Source organism: Empidonax traillii, unplaced genomic scaffold (assembly GCF_003031625.1).
Source record: "Empidonax traillii isolate 1590-97213 ecotype Southwest subspecies unplaced genomic scaffold, ASM303162v1 scaffold149:size904812, whole genome shotgun sequence".
NCBI lineage: Eukaryota > Metazoa > Chordata > Aves > Passeriformes > Tyrannidae > Empidonax > Empidonax traillii.
The window spans coordinates 148,964-172,364 of NW_020955342.1; positions in this window are offsets into that span (position 1 = coordinate 148,964).

Here is a 23,401-nt window from a genome sequence, read left to right on the forward strand (position 1 = left end):
CTTCCTTTTGGTTAGAACATAAACTCATCAGAGTTAATGTACATAGTTTTTATATCTTTGGAGTAAAGATACTCTCAGCCTTTTCCACAGGCAAGCCCTTTAATAGTTAAAAACATTGATTAAGTCTCCTCGTTTTATCAAAATCTATCCTTTTGGAATTATTGAAACTGTTATTCCACAAACCTACTTGTGTTCATACATCCCAAAAATTCAGATGAATCAGTTCAAAGTTATCTTCTCTGCCCAGAAATCCTGAAAGGTTCCTCCTACTTTCAAAATCTCTGTGTGGTAGAAAAAAATACATTGAATAGCACATCTTGGAAAACATACACCTGAGCATCGCCAGCATTTTCAGTCCAGATTGTCACTTTAAAGTAAGAGTTGTAGAAGACAAGGATTTCAGCTGTCCTGTTGTGGCTTGGAGTAGAGCAACAGTGCTTTGTAGCTTTAAAAATTAATAAGCTGTAATATCCTGTTCCCTTCTAGGCTCTGGTGCTATTGCCTATATGAATATTTTAATTCTTTCTTGGAAACCTCTAGCAGTTTGGGCTCTATCACTTTGCTTAGCATCTTGCAGAGAGGGTTATGGGATTTCAGAGGGATATGTACCTAAAAAGTTTTGTTGCCATGCCTCCTCTTTTCCAGTTGAGAGTGAAGGCATTGCAATGACATCTTGTAGGAACAGGTACCCTTTTATGGAAGAATTTGCAAGGGGGAAATTTGAACTAGAACTTGCTTTCACTCAGGAAGCCCTTCTGCCTGCAAAATGCCTCTCTCAGGAGGGTTAGATGTTTTTGGTTTTTCTTTCCCTTCTGCATTTCAGAGAAAGTTGCAGAGAGGGTTGTGAGTGAGCTCCCTCTCTCTCTCTGGTATGCAGAAGAGAAAACGTTCGCAGACACGTACAGGGTCCCCTTGGCCCAGAGAGGACGGGGGAGGACAGAGAGAATACAAAAAGCCCTGGAGAGGGCAGGGACTTGCCTTTCCCGAGGCCCAGTGCTATCTTGAGCCTTCCTTCTCATAGGGTACTACAACCCTCAGCACTTTACTTGCTCTGTATTCATTTTCCACCTCCGGCTGGAGCTTACCAGTGAAAGGGCACATCTTGGTGATTAAAATCTTGTCTTGTGAACCTGATGTTAGGGATAAGAACAGAGGACAAGTCTTTAATTAATTCCTGAAATATTCTGGTATTGTAGAGTTCCTTAGGGCCTTAAGAGTGTGAGGCATCCTTCAATCTCTTCTGTGGCTGATTTCTACTAAAATTCCTGGTGCAGATGATGTTTGTTTGCAAGATACAGCACGTGAGCCACAGGAGCTGGAGCAGGAGATTGTTGGAGGCACAGGAGTGACTGATCTGAGTTTAGGCAGGAGGGGAACTGGTTTGAGGTCAGAAACAGTGAGGTCCACATGTGGGCAGGCTGGAGTGGAAACTTTAGCTGTTAGGGTGTAGGCAGCAGGGATGAGAGATGCAGACCAGCAGTACAGAAAGGCTGATTTCTGTGGACTTAAGCTGCTGGATCACAGTTTCCCCTAAAACCTTGCAATCAGGAAGGATGTCCATGGGATCCATACAGCCTTATGAGGGGGAAATGCAGATACAGGCACATCAGGGGTTGTCTTCCTCTTCTCACACCATACCCTGAGTCTCCAAGGGAGTATCCAGCTTTCAGAGCTCATTGCACCCAGCTGACTTGAAATACGGTTAAGCAGGGTTTTTTATATTACTAGACAGGGAAAAGGGGCTGAGGGAGGGGAAGCAGAAATCCCCCAGGTCCGTGGACTACTTTTGTCTGGAGCAGTACCAGTGAACAGAGGGCACTGACAGCTAGAAGACTCTGGCTATTTCAGGGCCTGTGCTGGTAGGAGGGTCTGGGGTGGCAGGAAGGTGTAGGGCCCTGTGTGTCTGCCCCTCAGCTACTGAGGAGCCTGAGGTGGGTTTCACAGCAGGGCATCCGTAACCAGTACAATTCTGGCTTGGGAAATGCTTGTCTGGTTCCCTCCCTTTTCCAGATGCCATCTTTGTGTCCAGTGTCTTAACCCAACAACAAACAGGCTGCTCTGAGAAGAGTGTCACTTACGGCCGAGGCTCAGGCATGGTTGGTCTCTTGAGGAACTCATGGTGGTGGCATGTCCACGACTACCCACTCCCTGTGAACACTGTTTTTAGGACAAGTTGCAGGCTCGCTCTCCATTGCCACGGTCTCAGTTCCTTGGGTAGGCGGCAGTGACAGCTGTGCTGCCTGAGTCATTCTCTGTGGGCATTAGCTCAGCTCTGCAGGCCTGGTGGCATTGCCCAGCCCTGGCACAGCACCAGCCCTGGTGAAGAGGACCCAAAGGATGGGGTTTCCAGAGGAGAAGGTGCCTGTGGAGCCTGCTGCCATCCTGAGAAGGCTCTGGCAGGATCATCCTGCAAGCAGAAATGCATGATAGTTCACAGCTAGGCTGGGTATGTGGGCAGCGTGTTTGCTTTTGGGAGGGATGGATGCAGCCACAAGTAACATAGCTCAGCAGGTGCCAAGAAGTGGCTGTGTGCTAGGTGATAGGCATGGCATAAAATAAGGACAATTTGCAACACATAGGCCACTTAGTAGTCAGGATTAGAGTCTGAAAGGTCTGCTGATAAACCAAATGCTTGGGATAACTGTCAAAATCAAAAAGGAACCATTAGAAGAAAGTGGTAAAATAGTTCATCAGTGCAAAGAGAGTCTCTTCCAGTGATTTATTTTCATACCATGCACAGACTTTAAAAAAAACAGTAGAATTAAACCAGCATTTGAAGCTGCCCTCTAGAGACTTTGTTTGAATGTAATATATTTCAATTATTGTGTATTCAAAGTTCCCATGCTAATATACAATCTGCAGAGACTTATAATGTGTGTTGGTTGAAATCTGAGATAAATTAACATAATCTTTTCATTAAAAAAAAAAAAAAGAAAGAATCTACTTGGCTGCAAGTAGAATATTGAGCAGAAAAGAGACAGAATAACTGGGGAGTGATTTTGAAAGCAGCTCTTATGGCCAGTTGTTCAAAGCCACTGCCAGAAAATAAGGGAAACCTTCTTTTATTGAACATGATTGCTGTGACCTTCTCTGGTTAACCTACAGCAGGGGAAATGAGCTATACACTGTGTATGACTTGTTGTTATTACAGCTGGGTTGTTTCTCAGTGAACTTGTAGAAGATGGAATGTTTATTTTTATTTATTTTTGCCTTGTTTATGCCCAAAAGAGTAAAACTAAATGCAACATCTTCTATGACTGCACATGTGTACTAATTTCTCTTTGCCTACTGTGACTGCGACCCCTGCTCTCACCTCCTTTGTGAGCATCACAGCTATTCATGTCCCTGCCTCTCTCCCTCCGGGTTTAGGAAGACAGGTTCTGCAGTGGGTATTGAGCATTGTCCTCTTCTCGGAGCCGAGACTGAAGCTGTACCTGACCCTTGAGGGAGGACTGGTAAGGTAAGCTTTCTCTTATCCTTCCTCCTCTGAGACAAGCACCACTTACGCTCTCCTGGGGATTGCATAAATGAGAAGGAGAGCAGCAATTTGGCGTATTTATATGCAACAGAGTCAAGAGGGTCTCACTGTGCTTGGGATGCACACGAACAGAGCTCCAGAGAGCTCCCGCTATGGGGCACCACAGGGACAAAACAGACCAGCAGTAAGACTGGAGGGACAAGGACAGTGCAGTCATGTGTGTGCTTTTGCATTCTTGTCAGCCTTGGAGGTTTTTTGCAGAGGTACGTTAATGTATGCAGCAAAATCAAGAGCATAAGAAAATTCCCACAGAATCCAGACATAGTGAGCTAATCGTGGATTAGGTCATTTTCTATGTGCTTTCCAAGATGACTACATGTACCTAATTAAGATGCCTAATGTATTTTGTTTAGCCCAAATGGTGATGGAGGAGGAACGTTATTGGTCTGGTGTCCAGGGTATTGGCAGGGATGATTTTTATGTGGATTGGAATTAAACAGGCTTTCAGTTTCCAAGGAATAAAGTTACCAACAAGGCTCAGTCACACAATTACTTTAAGGAACAGTGGAACCACTGAAAACATTTTCTGAAATCATAAGATTTCACTGATTCATCTTTGTGTGTCATTTCTTGGCCTCAGCTCTCACTTTAGGAAAAATACTCATTTAACTTTTGTTGAAAACAAGGTTATTTAAAGAATAAAACAATCAGAAAATGTTTGAGGATGGAAGACACCTGGAGATTATCTAGCCCAAACCTCTGTTCAAGCAAAGCCACCTAAAACTGGCTACCCAGGACCATGTCCAGATGGGTTTCGAAAACCTCAGGGGATGGCGACTACATAACCTCTCAGAACAACCTGTTCCACCGTTGGATCACTTGTAAAAAAAATGTATTTCCTGTATTTCCTGTTATTTGCATTATCTCCTGATGTTCCATGTAGGACCAATGAGCAAAGTCTTGTTTTGTCTTCTTTATTGTCTCTCAACATTCGGTATACATTTATAAGGCCCCCCTGAGCCTTCTCTGGGCTCCCTCAACATTGCCTCATATGTCAGGTGCTCAAACCCCTTAATTATCTTCTTGGTCCTTCAAGGGACTCTGTCCAGTATCTCCACATATCTCTTGTTCTGGGGATCCCAGACACCAGTCAGGACGTGGCTGGTCATCTTTGCCAAGTCCTTCTTTGCAAAGCTCTTTCCAGCTGGCTGGTCCCCAGTGTGTTCTGGTGCACACTGTTATTCCTCCCAAGGGGCAAAGCTGGGCACTCCTCTTTGTTGAACTTGATGAGATCCCTGCCATCCCATTCTTCAGCTCTTGAGGTCCCAGCTGGTGCATCAAACTCTCCTGCTCATTTTATATCCTCCGCAAACTTGCTGAGGGTGCACTCTGTCCCATCATCAAGTTCATTAAAGAAGTTGTTAAGTATATTTGACCCAGTATAAACCCCGGGATACTCCACTAGGGCCTGGCCTCTACCAGGACTTTGTGTCACTGGTTACAATCCTCTGAACTCAGCAGTTCAATTAGTTTTCAGTCCACCTTTTAGCATTCATATATCTACGCTAAACTTCATCAGTTTGTCTGTGGAAACAGACTTGACTAAAATCCAAGAAAATAAAGGCCACTGCTCTCTCCCCATCCACCAGTCATCTCATTTTAAAAGGCCATTGGGCTGGCCAAACATAATTTTACTTTCATAACAGTCATAAATAATGCTGACTTCTTGTAGTCATCATATTTTTCTTCATATATTTGGAAATGGTTTCAAGAATTACTTGGTCCATTATCTTCCTAGGCATTAAGGCAGGGCTGACCAGCCTATAGTTCCCAATACCTTTTTCCTTGCTCTTCTTGAAGATAGGAGTGATATTTGCTTTCTCCCTGTCCTTAAGTATTTCCCCTGATCACCACAACCTTTCAAGGATATTTGAGGTTGGCCTTTAGCTGCAACTGGCCAGCTGCCTCAGCACTCATGGGTGACTCCCACCATGTCCTGCAGACTTCTATATATCTAATTTGTTTAAATGTTCCCTAAACTGATTCTCCTCCAGTAAGAGTAACTCTCTTGCTCCAGACACTCTGATAAGTGTCAGGATCTCTGGGATTGCTGAATGTAGGCCGTACTGGAATGATCAAGATAAGGGTGACTTTGGGTACATCAGCATATTCCATGTCCTTTGTCACCAGATCCCCTTCCCCCTTCAGCAGCAGCCCCAGTTTCCCTTTTATTGCTGATAAATCTGTAAAGTCCTTCATGCTGTTCTTCATATCTGTTGCCAGATTCAACTACAGGTGGGCTTTGACTTTCCTAACCCCTTCCCTACACACTCCAATGCCTCTGTATTCCTCGTGGGTGCCTGACGCTGCTTCCACCTCTTGTGCACTTCTTTTTTGTGTTTGGGTTTTGTCAGGACCTCCTTGTACATCCATGCAGGCTTCCTGATGCCTTTGCTTGATGTCTTGTGCGTCCTGTGGGGATGTACTGCTCTTGAGCTTACAGGGGGTGATCCTTGAAAATTAACCATCTCCTCTGGACCCCTCTTCTTTCCAGGACCATAACCCATGGGATCCTTCTAAGCAGCCATTTGAAAAGGTTTAAAGTCTGCTCTTCTGAAGTCCAGGGTTGCAGTCCCTCTTTTTTCCCTGCTCACTCCACTCAGGATTCTGAATGCCACCATCTCATGGTTGTGGCAGCCAAGGCCACCCCAGCCTTCATATCCCTGACCATTTTTTCCTTGTTTGTGATTCTGAAGTCCAGCAGATCATCTCCCTTGTTGTCTCTTCAGCCACCTGTGTCAGGAGGTTATTGTCAATATATTCCAGAGATATCCTGTGTGCCCTGTTGTGTTGCCCATGCAGCAGAAACTAGGGTGAGTAAAGTCTCCCTTGAGGATTAGGGCCTGTGAATGTGTACCTTCTTCCAGTTACTCGATGAAATAACTTTTTTTTTTTTTACTAGTTTGATGAAGTAGCAACTATTTAAATAAGAGTGTTGAATTAAGAAATTACTTATATCTATTCTGGTTTGCTTTCAGTCTATAATTGCAATTTTCCAGATCTTTCGCCTTTAGTGCTAAAGTTCTCCAGTAAGGAATGGGTTTGGAAAATTTGAGTCAAACTGGATTATTTATGTTTGAGAATGGAGAACACACACTTCCCCACCAATCAAGTTTATTTGAACCTTTTCTTGAGCTGTCTCACAGCAGAATGGAGAGGCACCTGAAATTTGGCAAAGAAATGCAATACCCAGAGAAGATGCATCTTTCAGTACTCCAGTAAGAGCCAGATTCATCACTGTCCAGTTGTGTGCCCATCAGCAATCCACTTGTCCCTATTTTTTACCCATTTTATTGCAGCATCATTCACATTCCCTTTGCTGTGCAAGTGATGGATGCAAATCTGAGGACATGGTTAGTAAACTGGCTGTCTCTCTCAAGGTTTTCCCTTTCTCTGCTTGCTGAAGTCACTGCTCATTTGCTTGAGGTCTTGCTTCAAACTAGGAGTGCACTGATCAGCCTAACTTGATGTCAGTTCATGACAGCGTTCTTCTATGTCTCCTATCTTCTCCTCCTCAGTATCTCTCAGTGGCATTTTTCCTGTTCATCCCCATGCTCCCCTTCGCACTGTGAGGTGTTTAGTGACCAGTGCCCAGGAGAGGCAGGTGACCATCATGGTGGCATTGGGAAGAAGAAAGTGAATTCAGCCAGGTAGGGCTGGCCCTGCAGCACCCAATTCCCTTCTGCTTCTCAAATCCACTGAATCCCTTCTCCAGTGTAGTATAGCAGGACAAGGGAATTTTTTGGTAAACTGTCTAGCCCTGGGGCTATATGTTGCATATGCAGCAAAATATGCACAAGATAGGTGGGGAGTCTGTTGGATAATCACACAAAAAAGAACTTTAGAGCACTGATGTGCATGGACAACCATACCTGTAAAATAAAGAGTGTATGTAAAAGGTAAGTGCTGGCTGAAAACGAAATTTTTTATGCGAGAGATTGAGTGTCACGTGGTTTGTCAGAGGCAAAAGTCTGTGGCCATCTGTGAATGGCCAAACACTTTTACAGGACAAGTGGTAAGGAGCCAGTAGAAGTGAGAAGTGCCTGTGGTGTTTGACCAAAAGGACCACCCACATGTGCTTTGGGCCAAGTGCTGCTTTGCAAACAAGGTGGAGGCAGTAAAATGAGTTACATAAACCATGCAGAATTCATGTACAAAAAAGCAGTGATTCTGAATGTCAGCTGTCAGTCATCTCGTGGGGCTGTGGGGTTCATTATGTCTGGCAGGGTTCAGTGTGCTTTCTGGGGCATCTGTAGACTCATTTAAGCTATCCTGTTCCCAAGAAAGCAATGGAGAGTGCAGCCAGTGGAGGCTCTTTGTGTTTCACAGCCACTTGCTCTGTTGCAGGGACATTCCTTCTGACCATAGGCTCATCAGTAAGGTGAGGAGCATCCCAGGGAACCGGGTAACCGCGGGCCTTGATGAGAACAAAAACTGTAGTGGTAGTGCCATTATGAATAGGGTTGCTGCCATCTGTTGGTTGAAATCTCATGGGGAGCTGGAAGAATCCTTGATCTGATTATGCCATCTAAGATTTAGATATACTGAGAAAGGACTATTTTGGTTTTAATGACAAGTATGATGTGCTCATGTTTTAAAAATTGGAAAGTGGGGACAAAACTATTTGTCTGCATTATTACATTACCTCATTGCTATATATCAGCAACGATATACCTGTATATCAGTTTAAGTCCTTTCCTGAAGTACTGACCAAAGTTTTAACTTTTCAAGCTGTGGGTCTACAAACATTTTTCTTTGCACCACTGCCAGCTTCAGCAGTTTGTGCTGCTAATTGCTCATGGTCATTCCACAGCTGAATATTTAATGGTAAGTTTCCAGGACCTATCTGTACATCCTCCCACGAATACAGCACAGCTGAGGAGGAGGGAACCCTCTGAGGCAGCTGAAATCTGCCCTGCTGCTGTGAGAAATTCCTGCCTGTGTCATCAGGGCTTTCTGCAGAACAGAAGTCTGTAGCCACTACCCAGATTAGTAAAAGTTTGGGACCAGCCTATGAAATGGCTGTATCTCCAAGGGCTGCAACTATCAAGATTTCTGCCTCTCTTTCTCCCAAGCCCAGAGCAGCTCAGTATTCACATTCACTGCCCAAAGCTCTGCCTTATTGTATGTCTGTTAAAAGTAAATCCTACAGAACGAGAAGCCCTGAGACATGATAAAGGTTCATTCTTCAGCTTTCTCCACAGGTTTGTTAAACAAAGCTACATGCACCAAACATTTCCAGAGTGAAGGGTTTCCACATTAAGTTAAATTGAACCTGTAGTCTCCTGTGTCCCAAGTGATCTGGGTATTTGATGTTAACCCTCATATTGAACATCCCAAGCTCTACAGCGATTTCTTGTTGTGTCCACTGGGCTCTCTTCATGTTTGCCTTCTCCCCTCTGAGTTCTGCCAGGCTCCATTTCCAGCTCCATGCACCCTGCCTAGTAGTTCAACCACAACAAATTTCTTGCAAAGTGCAGGAATAGCTACTAGCATACTGAAAAGGCAGGATACTTACACTGGGATGTTTCTTGACCTTTCATTGGAAATGTGCATAGATAGAAGCACCAAAATTTCTAGCTAATAAACATGTTTCCTTTAGGCTTGCCAAAGTTTGTGTTTGACCCACACCTCTCTTCATGGTTCCCACTAGCTTGGGTGGATGAGGAATTCTTCCTCATACGTGATCTAGCAGTTCTTGCTCCTCACACTGCTCAAGTTTCATTGCAGCTAGAGGTCCAGTTTCTTCTGCTGTCCACCTGGTAGGTTACTGCACTAATGTTTCCCACTAACTGCCATAGGCTACAGCATATTTTGAAATTTTAGGTAAGTTCATTTCAATTTTTGTGTGATCTTTGCAGAACTGGTGGAAATCAGATGGAGGACAGCCAGCTTCCCTCAGTAATTTAGAACTCTAGCTGAAATCTTGTTCAAATTATAGGAACTATCGAAGAAAGACTCACGTTCTGGAAGTCTGCCTGTGCCTTTCAGCAGAGATTTAAAGGAGAATTAGCTGGTTAGGTTAAACAGTGCCTTGCTCATTCTTGTAAATCACAGCTCTTAATTCTTATTTTGCTTTTTGTGCGAGAATTACAGGCTGAGGATGTGTTCTTGTAATAAGCCAAATACATGAGTGCAAGGCTCATATCAAAAGTATCGATGAATATAGACTAGAGTCATGTACACAATGGTTATGATGATACTGATAAATAAAACAGGAGATAATGGACCCTGTCCTTCCTTGACCAATCCGCTGCTCTGTTTCTGGCTCATTCCTTCATTCAGTTTTGCATGTGGTCCATCTAGCTCTTTCCATGACAAAGCTCAGGTAGGGCTCTGAGGAGCGTTCACTACCCTAAATGTGTAGAAGCACCTTTATCTGTCTTAGACTAATCTACTGCTAGTTTGATCGTGCTTCCCAGAGTTCTAGTAATGAATAACCATTCTGCATTCACCTCATCCATTGCCATTTGCAAATGTCAGTCAAAAACCCCAGCCTTCTCCTCCCCAGAGACTTTAGTCTCTCCTTAGAAACTGTTTCATTCCTTTATCATTTTAGTTGTCCTTTCTGCCCTTTCTCTAACTTTGTCCCATCCTGGAGAGGACACAGCTCAACATCAGTAGGAATGCCTTCTGTGTGGGTTGTGCAGTGAAATTCCCTAATTCCAGACACAGTAGTACCCTATGGAGTGTGCTTCAGCCTTTCAGTCCCACAGGTCACCTCATCAGGGAAGTGCTTGGCTGTTCCCATCATGTTGCCCTGACCATATCTTACTGCACAGGTCTCCATGGGCCAGCAAGGACCCCACTCAGAAATTCCTTCTAATTATGTGAAAGTTTATGATAAACATGGATAAGTTCATCCCCCTCACCTTCCGCTACATACAGTGTGCAGGCACACAAAAGGTGTGAAGGCAACCAATGGTATAAAGAATAGATTGACTTTTTTATGATATCACTGCCCTTCTAGGAGGACAGACAAGTGCAGGGCAGTGTCAGTGGTGCCTGGATGCTCTTTGAGGATGCTCCTCTAAGGGCTGTGCAGCAGCGGAGAAGGACTGTGGGGACAGCTGTCCAATTCGTGAGGCAGATGACAAGTTCAGCTGCTAAGGACAGAGGTTCTCTGGGGTGTTTCACAGAATCATAGAATCATTTAGTTTCACAAGGTAATAGCAAAACCAAAACTCGACAGGCCAAAGAAATGGGGGAAAAAAACCCAAACAAACCCTCATAGGAGCAGGAGAGCACTTGGTGGTTACTGAAGGTTTTTCTAGTAAATAGAATGACTAATGTCTTTCCTGAAACTCCTGGCCCCCTTCCAACAGCCAGCGAACTACCATCACCACCTGACAGCCCTGCTTTGGCTCTAGGGCAGTGACTCCTCCCAATGCACCTCAGCAAAAGCCAAAAGCCAGGGGCAAGTGACCCTCCTGCCAGCCAGCAACATTAAAACCTCCAATTTTGCAGAGTACTCAGGGCTCCTCTCAACCCCTGCATGGGGTGTGAGTGAAACATGTGCAGGGAGCAACTGGCCTGGACCTCAGCAATGTGAGCCCATGCCAAGGTGGTCTCCCAGGGTCTGGGGATAAAGCCCAGTGTGTGGTTAGGGTGCTGGGAAGGGGGAGGTGTGTGGCCAAGCCTGGCTCGCTGACTCCAGAGCTCTTCCACTTTCTCTGGAATTCCAGCAGAATCATATCCTATGCATTTGTAAAAGTGTTTCTATGGCCCTTGATGCAAGGCTTGGACCCAATGGAGTAAATAAAAATGTGGTTATGAGAAAATATTAATGAGATCCTACGGATTGTCTTTGTCTGACTCAATGCATTAGAGTCAGGGTTTTACAACTGAGTGATGCAAAATCTGCCCATCCTTAGAATACACAGAAAAAGCAGTGCTTATCTACCTGCTTTACTATGGGTACTTGCTGGTGTTATGCTAAAGGTCTTCAGAAGGACAAAAAGAAATTTGTGTCACTAAAAAATAAATCTTGCATATAATCTGTCACCCTTGCCCGGGGTCAGAACTGAGGCATGAGATGATAGGCCAGAAGCCAGTGTCTTTACTTGCTCTTGTACCCCAATGTAACCATGAAATCAAGTTTATTGACACAAAAGTGAGTCCAGTTTTCCTAGAGATGTCGGGTGGACTGGCTATAACCAGTCTTTGCTTTGGGATTCAGTAATGGTCATGTCTTCCCTGCCCTGCCTGCTGCAGATCTATTGCCTTTAGCTCTCAACAGCACCCAGCTGGCATGCAGTGGGGAGAGAATCAAGTGTAGAGAAAACACGGGCTTTTGGGTCTTCTGGATCTTATGATTTACATTTCTGTTTGTATAAGAGTCAGTCTGCTCTCAGACAGCTTTTGCCTTGCTTGCTTCCTGCAGCACTTCCCCTAAGGAGGTGCTAACTCCTGTGGGCTGCAAACAATGTCCCCCTAAACTGGAAGAGAGATTTCAGCAACCTGGGAGAAGAGTGAAGACAGGGATGGGGGATAGAGTTGCATGAGAGACTGACAGAAGGGGAAATTAAAATGGGGCCAGATATGGCTGCAGTAGTGATGAGGGGCAGCAGAGCCCCACTGACACGATGCACAGCACGTGCCATACTGGGCTTCAGCAACGGAGTCAGGAGAGGGGGGAAGGGCAACAACCTTGTTAGCCTCCCACATCCTCCTTCCCATAAATCTGCCTCCAGCTGATGAAAGATGATGTGCTCATCTATTTGCAGTGCTAAGGGTGCCTGTCCTTTTGTAAATCTAACCTGATATGTATTTTCCTGTCCTTGACTGTATGTAGCTGTGCAACATATGTAGCTGTGCAACATTTGGGCATACCAAGAGTGAAACGGGAGCAGTGTAGAATTCCGAGAAGTGAATAATATTGCTAATGCTGCTCTTTGTGTTTTCGTTATCCCTCACTTTCTTAGATGCTTAATATATATGCCTGCTAACACCAGGTCCCATGACAGCACTGCAATAGCTCTCTCTGCCTTCCTATGAGGACCTTCTAGACATTAACCAACACTTCCTCTGCAAGGTTAGAGTTTGTTTTTGGGAGTCATTGCTCTTCCTTCAGAATGCTTCTTCAGTGGGACAATGTGGTCTGCCATAGCTCTGCCATATCTCAGCATTCACTCAAGGCAATCAGAAGCAGTTTAGAATGGCTCCATCACTTCACGATGGGTTTCTGCCTTGTGCTGATCCACTTCTCTGTTATTCTTTGTGTATGTGTGTTTTGGTCCTGGTTTTGTCAGGGATAGAGTTAATTTTCTTCTTAGTAGCTGCCACAGTACTGTGTTTTGTATTCAGCATGGGAATAATGTTGGTAATACACTGATGTTTTGGTTGTTGCTAAGTAGTGCTTACCCTAAGTCAAGTACTTTTCAGTTTCCCATGCTCTGTCAGCAAGGAGCTGCACAAGAAGCCATTAGAGAGCACAGCCAGACAGCTGATCTGAACTGGCCGAAGGGTTATTCTGTACCATAGAACATCATGTTCAATATTTAAACTGGAGGATGTTGACTGGGGAATAGAGTGATAGCTATTCAAGGATGGGCTCAGCATTGGTCAGCAGGTGATGAGCAACTGCATTGTGCATCACATATTTGTCTGTTGGTTTCATTCCCCATGAGTTTTACAGGTGTTTTTCATTATTACTACATTTTACTTTGTTTCAATTATTAACTGTCCTTATCTCAACCCACAGGGTTTTTTTTTTCCCCTTCTCTAATTCTCGTCCCCATCCCTCATGGGTGGGGGGGAGTGAGCAAGCAGCTGCATGGTACTTGGTTGCTGGCTGGGGTTAAACCACAGCAGTTTGTGTATGTGAACCATCTCCAATATAGTGAAATGCACCTATACACACGGAATAGATGTATTTTCTATGAAAGACAAGTCTGATAATTGCACAAATAAAGTACAGATAATGGAAATAAAATCAATGTACCCAGACAGGAAATAAGTGATTCACCAATATGAAATGCACATTACACTACCGACAGGTGTTTTAATATAGCTTGTGAATAAGGGATTTATTTATAAGAAAAAAGCTAAGACAAAGCCTCAGAGTCTAATTATTTATCCAGCTCTGCAATTATTAGTTATAAATCTCTAGAATGGCTGAGAAAGTGTTTGGGAAAATGCCAAGTCTGGCTCTGTGTAAATTGCTATTGCTAGGAACTGTGTTATTCCTAGCTATATATTATGGCCAAAGACACGAGAGACTTTCCATTTTCTGGGAGCTCTGCCTTTTTGCAGCAAAAACTATGCTTTCAGTGATGGCTTTAATATCATGTTACAGGCTTCAGCCACACAGGGGAGGAGGAATGGAGGTAGCTGGGCCTTTCTGGATTAAATGTCTATTATATGGTTGCAAGGTATGACAGGGGACTGGGTTTAATGGCCCAGGTGGTCCCTTCATATTCTGTACTCATATCCTCTGCTATTCAAATGGTTCCTCAGGGATCTCTGCCTGATCAAATATGAACTGCACTAAATCCTGAGACCTGTTGGAAGAGCATTGACCTAAGTGATATAATATGTGCTGAGGCAGAAGAGAGAGTGTGTGAGTTAGCATGGCTCAGTTTATCCTACCCTAGCCTCAAAACTACAGTATTTGAGGCATCAGATGGTGACAGATGTTCAGGAGGGAACACAGTTCTGTTTCCATCCTGGCTAATGCACAGAGAGGTTCTTTGTAAGAAACTGTTCCTGATCCAGTGCTCTCTGCACCTTCCATCCAAGGCACACCTAATCCTGGAAGGTTCCTTGTACCCAAAATCTCTGTGTCACTAGACACTTGCCAGTGGTAAAGTAATAAACTCGTTTATGAAGTTAGAAGGGTCTCTTGGCATAATGAGCACAGTACCAGTGCAAGAACTTTGGATATATGTCATAATTTTATCTTTACCCGCATAGATGATTAATGTAGAGAATGAGTTATGTACCCTTGTATAGTTTCCACAGTGCTATACCATGACTATGCAGTTATGGAGGGATATCTTAAGCATACCTTCCACAAATTTCTACTGCAATTTATAAGAAAAGATCAAGAAACTGGACCAACAATCAACTTTAGATACCTTGTTAAAAACATAGTACACTAGTCAAACATAGGAAAAAGACAATTAGAATTTGCCATCTGGGTTAGAAACCCGCACACAGCAACAGTAAAATCACTGCCATGTTTGGAATGAAACTTTTGTGAAATATTGCCCAGCTGACACTTGCCAAGGCCCAGTGGAGACTGGTTTGAACTAGGTTTAGGAAGCTGTCCATATGCAGAGGCTTCCGGGATGTGTAGCTTTCCTAGCCTTGCTACACCTCCACTATAAAACTAAGAGCTGGAACACAGGCTGTGCTGAGGAAATGACTGCTACATTGTCTTCTGTGTTCTCTCAGGCCAGAAGGGAGTGAGGGAAGCATTAAGGATCCTGCCAAATGTTGTCCCAAGCCACACTTTCACAGCTGCTGGCACTGGATTTGTTCTGGCTCTTCTGGAGGCATACATCTGGGTCTGCCCTGAGCCTGCCTGCATTTGGTGGCGTTTTTGCTGAATGAGGCGGAGCACAGGATGCAGGGGGTGCGGCAGTTCAGGCTTCCAGTGCTTTGGGTGGCACTGCAAGATGCATGCATCCTGTATTTCATGCCTTCTGCATGGCTCTCTCGGGCCTGCTCCTGCCATACTTGTATGAAAAAACCCTGGGTGAAAACAGCACATCAGTCCCAGGATGCCAGTTCTTCCATAAATTGAGGTTCCATACTGTCACCCTGCCACACACTCAATGTCTTGTGCAAGCTGCAGTGGGACCAGCAGTGTGGCTGTCACATGCCACTGGTCCTGCAAGTGGCAGTTCAGACATGATTTGGCTTCCTATTCACTCCAGCTCCCTGTAACCACAGACTCAGAGCAGAGCTGCTGCCTATGGCTGCATTGCTAATTTTCTCATTGATAACAAAGGCTTGGAGGGGCAGCACCATGTCTTATGGGGCCTAACTCCAGGAAAAGGGTGCTGAGCACCGCCAGTGACATGCAGCAGCAGTGGAGGGACCTCAGGATGGGAGAGATGGTGTTTGCTGTGTGTGATCGCGTTTCTGTGTCACGGAGAACAGAGTGATGAGAGGACTGTTGATGGAAGATGGCAACCTCTGACAGCAGGGTGACTTAGGACATAACAAGATGCATCCTGGAGGTTTTGTTTCATTTTGCTTTCAGGTAACAGCAATATAGAAGAGGAGGGTAGGTTTTGCTTGTGTGAGCTTGCCCAGATAGATTGGGGATGCAGATGCCAATGGAACGCTTACTCAGTGGGCTGCTGCTTGGCATCACAATGAGTCCCAGGACATGTCTCCTCACCCAAGCCTCACAGAGAGTGTTCACACCTACCTGGATGCTGCTACAGCCCTTGGGGCTGGGGCTGCACAGAGCTCCAGCATGAGAACCATAACATGCCCCAGGCCAGCAGAGAGGTCTCCTCCCCTCTGAAATGTTAGGAGGGGGCTACTGCTCCATTGTAAGCCGTGAAGCAGGTTGGTGCCACCCAGGCTTGTGGTCTGTGTGTGACTGATAGTCATCAGATGGTGGAGGGAGAGAACAAGCCCTGCCCAACTATGATCTTGAGGGCCTGTGGACTAATCTTTCTTTCATTTACACTTCTGAATTTTTCATGCTACACTAATAAAACCTATTTGTACCATCCTATAGTTATTTTCTGAATCTTTTGACAAAGGAATAAACTTGGTAGGGTGTCTCTTAATCGAATTGCATCATGCATCACTGCTCTGTGCTCCTCGCCTTGCTGGACAGCCACGGTGTACTCTGCAAAATTTGCTGGGAGCAGCAATTCATCAAAACATAAGATCAGCTGTACTGAGTCAACCCAAAAAAATGCATGTTGACATGATCCTACCTCTGATGGTGTCTTAGAGCAGATCTGTGCCAAGATATAAGCACAGGGCAAGCATAATGACACTTCCCAAGCCTCCTATTAAATCTGGTTGCATTTAAAAGCAGCAATTGAGCCTGCACAGGATGAGCCTGCACTGATCTCAAGTTCAACACCATAACTACCCAGGCATCTTCAAGTGCAACCTCAGCTACATCAAGCTGAACACACCTCACAGATACAGACAAACACAACTTCCTGCCCTGCATTTAATCTTGCAGAAGATCTGGCTTCTCAGATTCTTTCTTCAGACAGCTGTAACCTGCAGAAATTAGTGGTCTTCTAATATTTGAGGGCATGGAGTGGCTCAGGGAAAGGTTTGCTGAGTGCTGAGTGCTGAGAGCTGAAGCAAAGGTGGGGATGAGACACCAGGACCAGGATTGGGAAAGCAAGGGTTGGGAAAAGCACACGAAGCTTTGGACCATCTCCTTCCAGTGCCTGGAAGGTATCAAATGTGCTCAGTGGTGTGTGAAGCCACAGCTTTGCTATGTGATGTGCACCCTCGCAATCAACCTTCACTTGTCACTCATTATTTGCATGGTGTCAGCACCTGGGAGACTCAACCAGACCAGCTCACAACCACTCAGTGGGTGTACCCCAAAAGCTTATCCTGGGGCAGCCCTGCACATCACACAGCTGTCAGTGGGTCTGGAATGCCCGTGGCAGCATGGATGAACATTGTGCCCTGTGCCTGATGAGCCCTAGGTACGCGGCCCTGGTGGGATCCTGCTGTTTTAAATTAGTGTGAGTATGCTGTCACCTGGAAGCTCCTCAGACCACAAAGTGCAGGGGAAAACCAGAATGTGTTACAGGGAATCTGCGAGAGCAGAGGGAAGAGAGCCAATAGGTGATTCAGCCCATCAGATGAGCTCACCATGGAGTAAGTGGTGATGCAGGAGACTCAACACCTTGGAGGCCAGGGCAACCACTTCCTAAAACCTTTTACAATCAAATACTGCACCAAGGTGTCACTGAGGTGCAAACATGACAAGCTTAGAGCTCTGGGCTTGCAGCATCTGAGAACCCTCAGGCTCAGGGAGTCATATGAAATCCCATAGGGTTGTGCTGGTTCCAGTGGGATGGGGACTTGTTGGCATCTCATGGGAGCAAACAACCTGATGGCTCAGTGCACTTTGCTGGGGAGGCTGGGCTGTGAACAGGTGGGGGTGTATCACTGTTTATCCACCTTTCTGCTTTTCATTTCTGCCATAACAGGCTGTTTCCAAGACAGTATGAATTGTGTGTGGACAGGAAAAGCTACTTTTGCCAGGAAGTTGGAGCTAATGTGTTATTAGCAACCTCTTTAAATTTGAGCTGAGTCTGTGCTGCTGCCAACCTTGTCAGAAGGGCTACATCTTCCTATTTCAGTCAGAAGGAAACCCCCACAAACCTACAAACTAAAGCCTCTGTCTGGGAAATAAAACTACTTTTCTGAAATACAACCACCCAGGAACCAAGCCAACTGTGGGTGGGATGAGCAATGATCAGCAGGGTTTTTGGTCCCCATAACATGCTTGGACAGAGTTTCCTCCCACTATTTCTCATTTGTGAGCAGTGTCACTGGTATGTCATGGGTAGGGTCTGTGCTGTCAGAGATCTGCAGCAGAGGCTGCAAGCTGGGCAGAATTCAGGTAGAATCATGTTTCCTGTGCTACATGGGATGCCATGTCAATCCTATGGACAGTATGAGGTGAGAGAAGGGGAGGTTGGCCTCTGGGTAACTCTGTGGTAACTTGGTGTGAACTAGAGGAGGGAGACCTCAGCCTTGCAGGAATGCCTCAGGACCAACATATCAGCACAGCATTGACACCATGCAGAGGGGGAAACCCTGCAAATCTCACAAGTATTTCTGTTAGGGTTCCCACCTGCAGCAGTGAGGATCAGGGAGTTAAAAACAAGCTAATAAAGGGGAGAGAAAGGGTTGTTTTCAGCCAGATCAGGTTCCTGTACCAGCTCACCAGGTTGCTCTACCAATATGCGTATTGATTGTAAGGAGAGATGTAAATGTGACAATAAACACGGTGAAGGACAAATGAGTGAGACTGGCACTAAAGGGAATGCTTGGGAAGCATCCTGATGGGAGCAGGGAGAGAGGGCACATGGGATTTGGGGAATGAGGTCAGAGTCAAGCTGAGCAGTGGGGTCATGCCATGAAAGCTATTATTTTCTGCTCTTCAGCACTGCCTCTGCTGAAGGCAAGTGGAGCAAGATCTGCTCCAAAAAATCTCACTATTGTTAACCATAGCTCAGGACTGAGCTGCAACTTTTTGCAACTGTGATAAATGACTGTCTGCTTTGGTTTATGGCTGAAGCTGCCTAGGTTGAGAGAAGGAAGTAAATCTGTCCACCAGCATCTGTCCACCAGCAAAGGTGCATGGTCCCCACAGAGGCAGGAGAGCACAGGGACACAGCAGCCTGCAGGGCCGCAGCCCCACAGCTGCTGGCAGGGATGTGCACCAACCCCTCCCCTCTGCTGAGGGCAGTGGGAAGGCTGGCACTGCTTCTTGAAAAGAAATTCCTTTGCTGTAGAAAAACGAATAGGAGGAAGCAGCTGGCCAGGAGACATCGTGCTGTTCTGTTTAATCCCAGAGCACCAAGGGGTCTCTTGCTGGATCAGGCTGACGCCCTCTGAACTTCTGTGCCAAAAGCACAGAAAACATTGTTCGGGGATGAAGGCAGCAGTGGCACTCCCTTGGGAAAACACAGGAACAATGAATCAATCCTATGCTTGTACAAGTGGTGGCAAATAGCATCACAGCAGGCAGCAGCCCCTCTCCGAAGCCTCCCAAAAGCATCTCCTGGCCTTGCAAGAGGTCACTGCAAACAAGCAATCCCTGCCAGTTCCTGCATGCCGTAACTGCAAGTTTAACTCCACTGCAATGTCATCACATCTTTATTTCTTTAGGTAAAAAACACACCTCATTTCCTCTCTGCCCCCCACGTCACTGCTGTCCCTTTGGTGTCTGATTCCCTTCCCCAGGGATGAGCAGGAAGTTCCCAGAGAATGGCATCTGAGCAGTTCAGGAGGCAGCCAGCACCAAGCCCTGGGAGCTTCTCTGTCTGATGAAATCATCTCATAGTGTGAAGATCCTCTCAGCTGAAATTGAAAAGTTATTTATTTCTCCTCTAAAGGGGAAAAAACATCTCACTGTGGAAGCTGTTTGTCCTTTGGGGCAGGAATCTCACTTTTGCCAGCTTCTGTGTTTTTACATGCTGGCTTGGAGGAGTGAGATGCTCTGGCAGGCAGGCAGGACAGAGCAGTGCTGATGCTCTCCCTCCTACAACCTCCCTCTGCCAGGTCAGGTACACTGAGGGGCAGAGGTCAGGCACTGGCTTGAGCTGTTCCTCTCCATGGGATATTTTCCTGGGGATCACAACAGTGCTGCTAAGACCACCTTTTTCCCCACATCAATACAGACTCTGCTTCTCCATCCTTACCCCTTGAGTCACTGAACTGCTCTGATAGGAGCCGCAGATGAGATGTCCTTCACCCTCTCTGGAGACTCCAGGGACATCAATCTTCATTACCCAAAGAGACTGTGAAGCTTGTACCTGTTCCCCAAGTGCTCCACAGAGACATCATGGCATCCAAGGTCCTTCCAGCTCTCAGGAGTCAGCATGTCCTCTGCAAGGGTGCTGATAGATTCTGCTGGGCTCAGTAGACCCCTCACTGAGGGGCTTTTCCATGGGAATGCTCATCCTGTTCACTCCAGCTGGGACATGAATCACACAGGGAATGGTTTTACCACTATTTTTATTCTGCGTTGCCCTTTCACTTATCAAGAGCGGACTATTTCCAAGCACAGCCTAATCCTGCTCCCACTGCCATCTGCAAAAGGCACACCCCTGCCTTGGGGCAGTACTCAGTGCCTTGTAGTATCCCATGCCAGCAGAGCATTGTAAAGGTTTCTGTGGATGTTAAACCAGCTACACTGCTAGAAGAAAGTAACCTCAGAGCAGGTGAGAGATGAAGAAGCTGTCCAGGGCCAGTTTCTGTTCCAGCAGAATTGTTTTCCCAGTTCTCAGACTCATTCGGGAACTTGACTTGGCAGAGATGTGACTTAGACCAAGCTGATACTGTGCAGGATGATTTTGCAAGCTCTGGGAAACTGGGGATCAGTGAAATACTGCAGGAAACTCTTGTGGGTGGTGCACACAGACTTTTTATCCCACTTGAATGTTACCTACTTGCTAAGCAGAACTGCTTGCTTCAGCATGAGTAGGTTAGGGGTCCTGCTTCAGAACTGGGCCTCCTATATGCCTGAAAAATAAAAAATAGCATTCAGTAGCAACAATGCATCTATTCAGAAATGTGGGTGCTGTCGTGTCACTGTCAGGCTTGAAACCTTGAAGGAAAAGCTCATTCCATGGCCAGCAGCACTGGCGTGCCGATAGGGCTGAGTTTCCACTAGAGGGTTGTAGTGCTGTATGGAAGCAGATGCGGTTACTGTGGCAGAAATATTGTATGTACTCCAGGCCTTTGTCAGCAGATCAAAAGCATCCTGCGATATCCTGGCTTCCAGCAGTCTCCGCAGTCTCTGATGTACACAGCCTGCAAGCTGCAAGAGGGCTGGTGCCTGAGCAACCTGCTTCCCTGCCTTCCCCGAACAGCCTCCAGCATTCACATGACTCAGCACCCACAATACGTATATATACATACAGAGAGAGATACAGATACAGTAAGTAAACACACTGTGCCTATGCATATACACACACAGCCAGAATGTTTATTTGTGTACCTTGGATTCCGGTGCACGGCAGTGACACAGCATGGCAATGAGCCAGGCACCACTGGCGAAGCAAAGCCCACAGCCTGGCAGCACAGCAAATGGGCCAACTAGCAATATCAGCTCAATTATAGAATCATAGAATCATTTAGGTTCGAAAAACCTTTTAGGTCATTCAGTCCAGCCATTAATGCAGCACTGCCAAGGCCACCACTAAACCACGTCCCTCAGTGCCACATCTACAATGTGTTTTAAATACCTTCAGGGATGATGACTCCACCATGTGTCTAGGTAGCCTGTTCCAATGTTTGACAACCCCTTCAGTGAAGAAATTTTACTTAATATCCAATCTAAGCCTCCCCTGGTGCAACTTGGGGCCAGTTCCTCTTGTCCTAGTACGTGCCGCTTGGTAGAAGAGGCTACAACCTCCCTTCAGGTAGTTATAGAGAGTGATAAGGTCTCCAGTGCCTCATCAGTGCTGACTAGAGGGGGATGACCAGTTTGCCGATCCTGCTGACCATGCTGTTGCTCATTAGCAGAACTGGGAAGCATTAGCTGTTTATATACAGTTGTAGCTCCGGGTCAGGAGCTGCCACACCCTGCATTGCACCAAACATGGGTGTTGTTCCCTGCAGCTTGCAAGCCAGCCTTAAGCAGGAGCCATCAGAGAGGACTGCCACTTCTGCCACCAACCATGTCCCCACGTCCAGTGCAGCTCTGTAGGTCCTCATAGCTTCACGTGTATGTGACACCAGTATGCGTCCGTACATCTCTTACAGTGGCGGTCGTATTATTTATGTGGATCTATAGAATCATAGAATCACAGAATGGTTTGGGTTGGAAGGGACCTTTAAAGGTGATTTAGTCCAACCCCCCCTGCAATGAGCCTGTGTGTGTAGCTTTCTGAGTAGCTGGTGTGCTAAGTGCTGGCAACTGTACCAACAAGATCAGGATGGTTTTGCTGCTGAAAACAAAAAATGGAGCTGTCTAGCACAGTGGGGAAAGCCCAAATATTATTGACGTTGCCTTCTTTCACAGAAAGCGTAGGAAGGCAAATGCAACCACAAAGCTTGACTGTAACATGGAAAACACAGCGTGACATTCACCAAGAATTTACACAGTGATCCATTTATGTACCACCTGTTTGTCTGATACTATCACTATTTCCATTTACAGCTGGATGGAAAATAAATTTTGCCTACATTTTAATCCCTTTTGTTATCAGAAAGGCTTTGAGGAAGCAAGTAGGAGATATTCTTGCAAAATAAATTATTACAGCTAAAGATAGGCCTTAGTTCCCCTGGAAGATGACCTAATCTTACCTAAATTGAGATGTGTAAGAACCAACCATTGTGTCAACAGAGAATCATAGAATATTCTGACTTGTAAGGGACCCACGATGATCACCAAGTCCAACAGCCAGACCGTAGAGTGCTGGAATAGATTATCTGACCCAAAATAGACATTTGAATCCTCTCCCCTTTATAGCTGACTTGTGGAGTGCCTTTTCTCATGTTAGTGGTGAAAAAGGAGGTGATCAGTTGAGCTGCTTCTTGATATAGAGGATAAAAAGGCACCAGGGAAAACTCAACCATATGAGACTTGCAAGGTGGACACACAGGATTGGGAGAGTCATCTCCCACAAGTGACGGTTTCCATAAACAAGTCTCAGACCTCATGGAGACCAGAGAGGCTGCAGAGCAGGGACTGGTGCTGGTGAAGCTTCTTTTGCTGATAGCAGCAATGCAGAAGATCTCTGTAACTCCAGGCCATGGGGATTACCCCTTTCCGTCTGGGTGCTGCCATCCCTTCGTGGGCTGACCCCACGCGGCAGACAGGTGGTGGACGGGCAAGGATGGGCAGCTGGCAATGAGTTACGGAGAGAGCTATGACAGAAAATCATGGTGTGAAGGAGGGTTTGGAGTGTGTCAGCTGAGAAGAAGGGGAGGGAAGGAACATAAGGAATAAGGTGTCTCAGCACTTACAGGTTAGAAGGGTTGATTATATTTTTTGAATTGCCTATTCTAACCAGTGAGGACATTTATAATCATCATGCAATGAATGTGTTCATTACTAATCTTTCACATCTAAAATTCCTGTAGAAGATTAAAAAAAAAAAAAAAGGTGTATGTTATTTGGGCAGTGTGAGTGGTCAGGTGCAGAGGAGGGCAGCTGTACACAGGCACCTCTGCCCC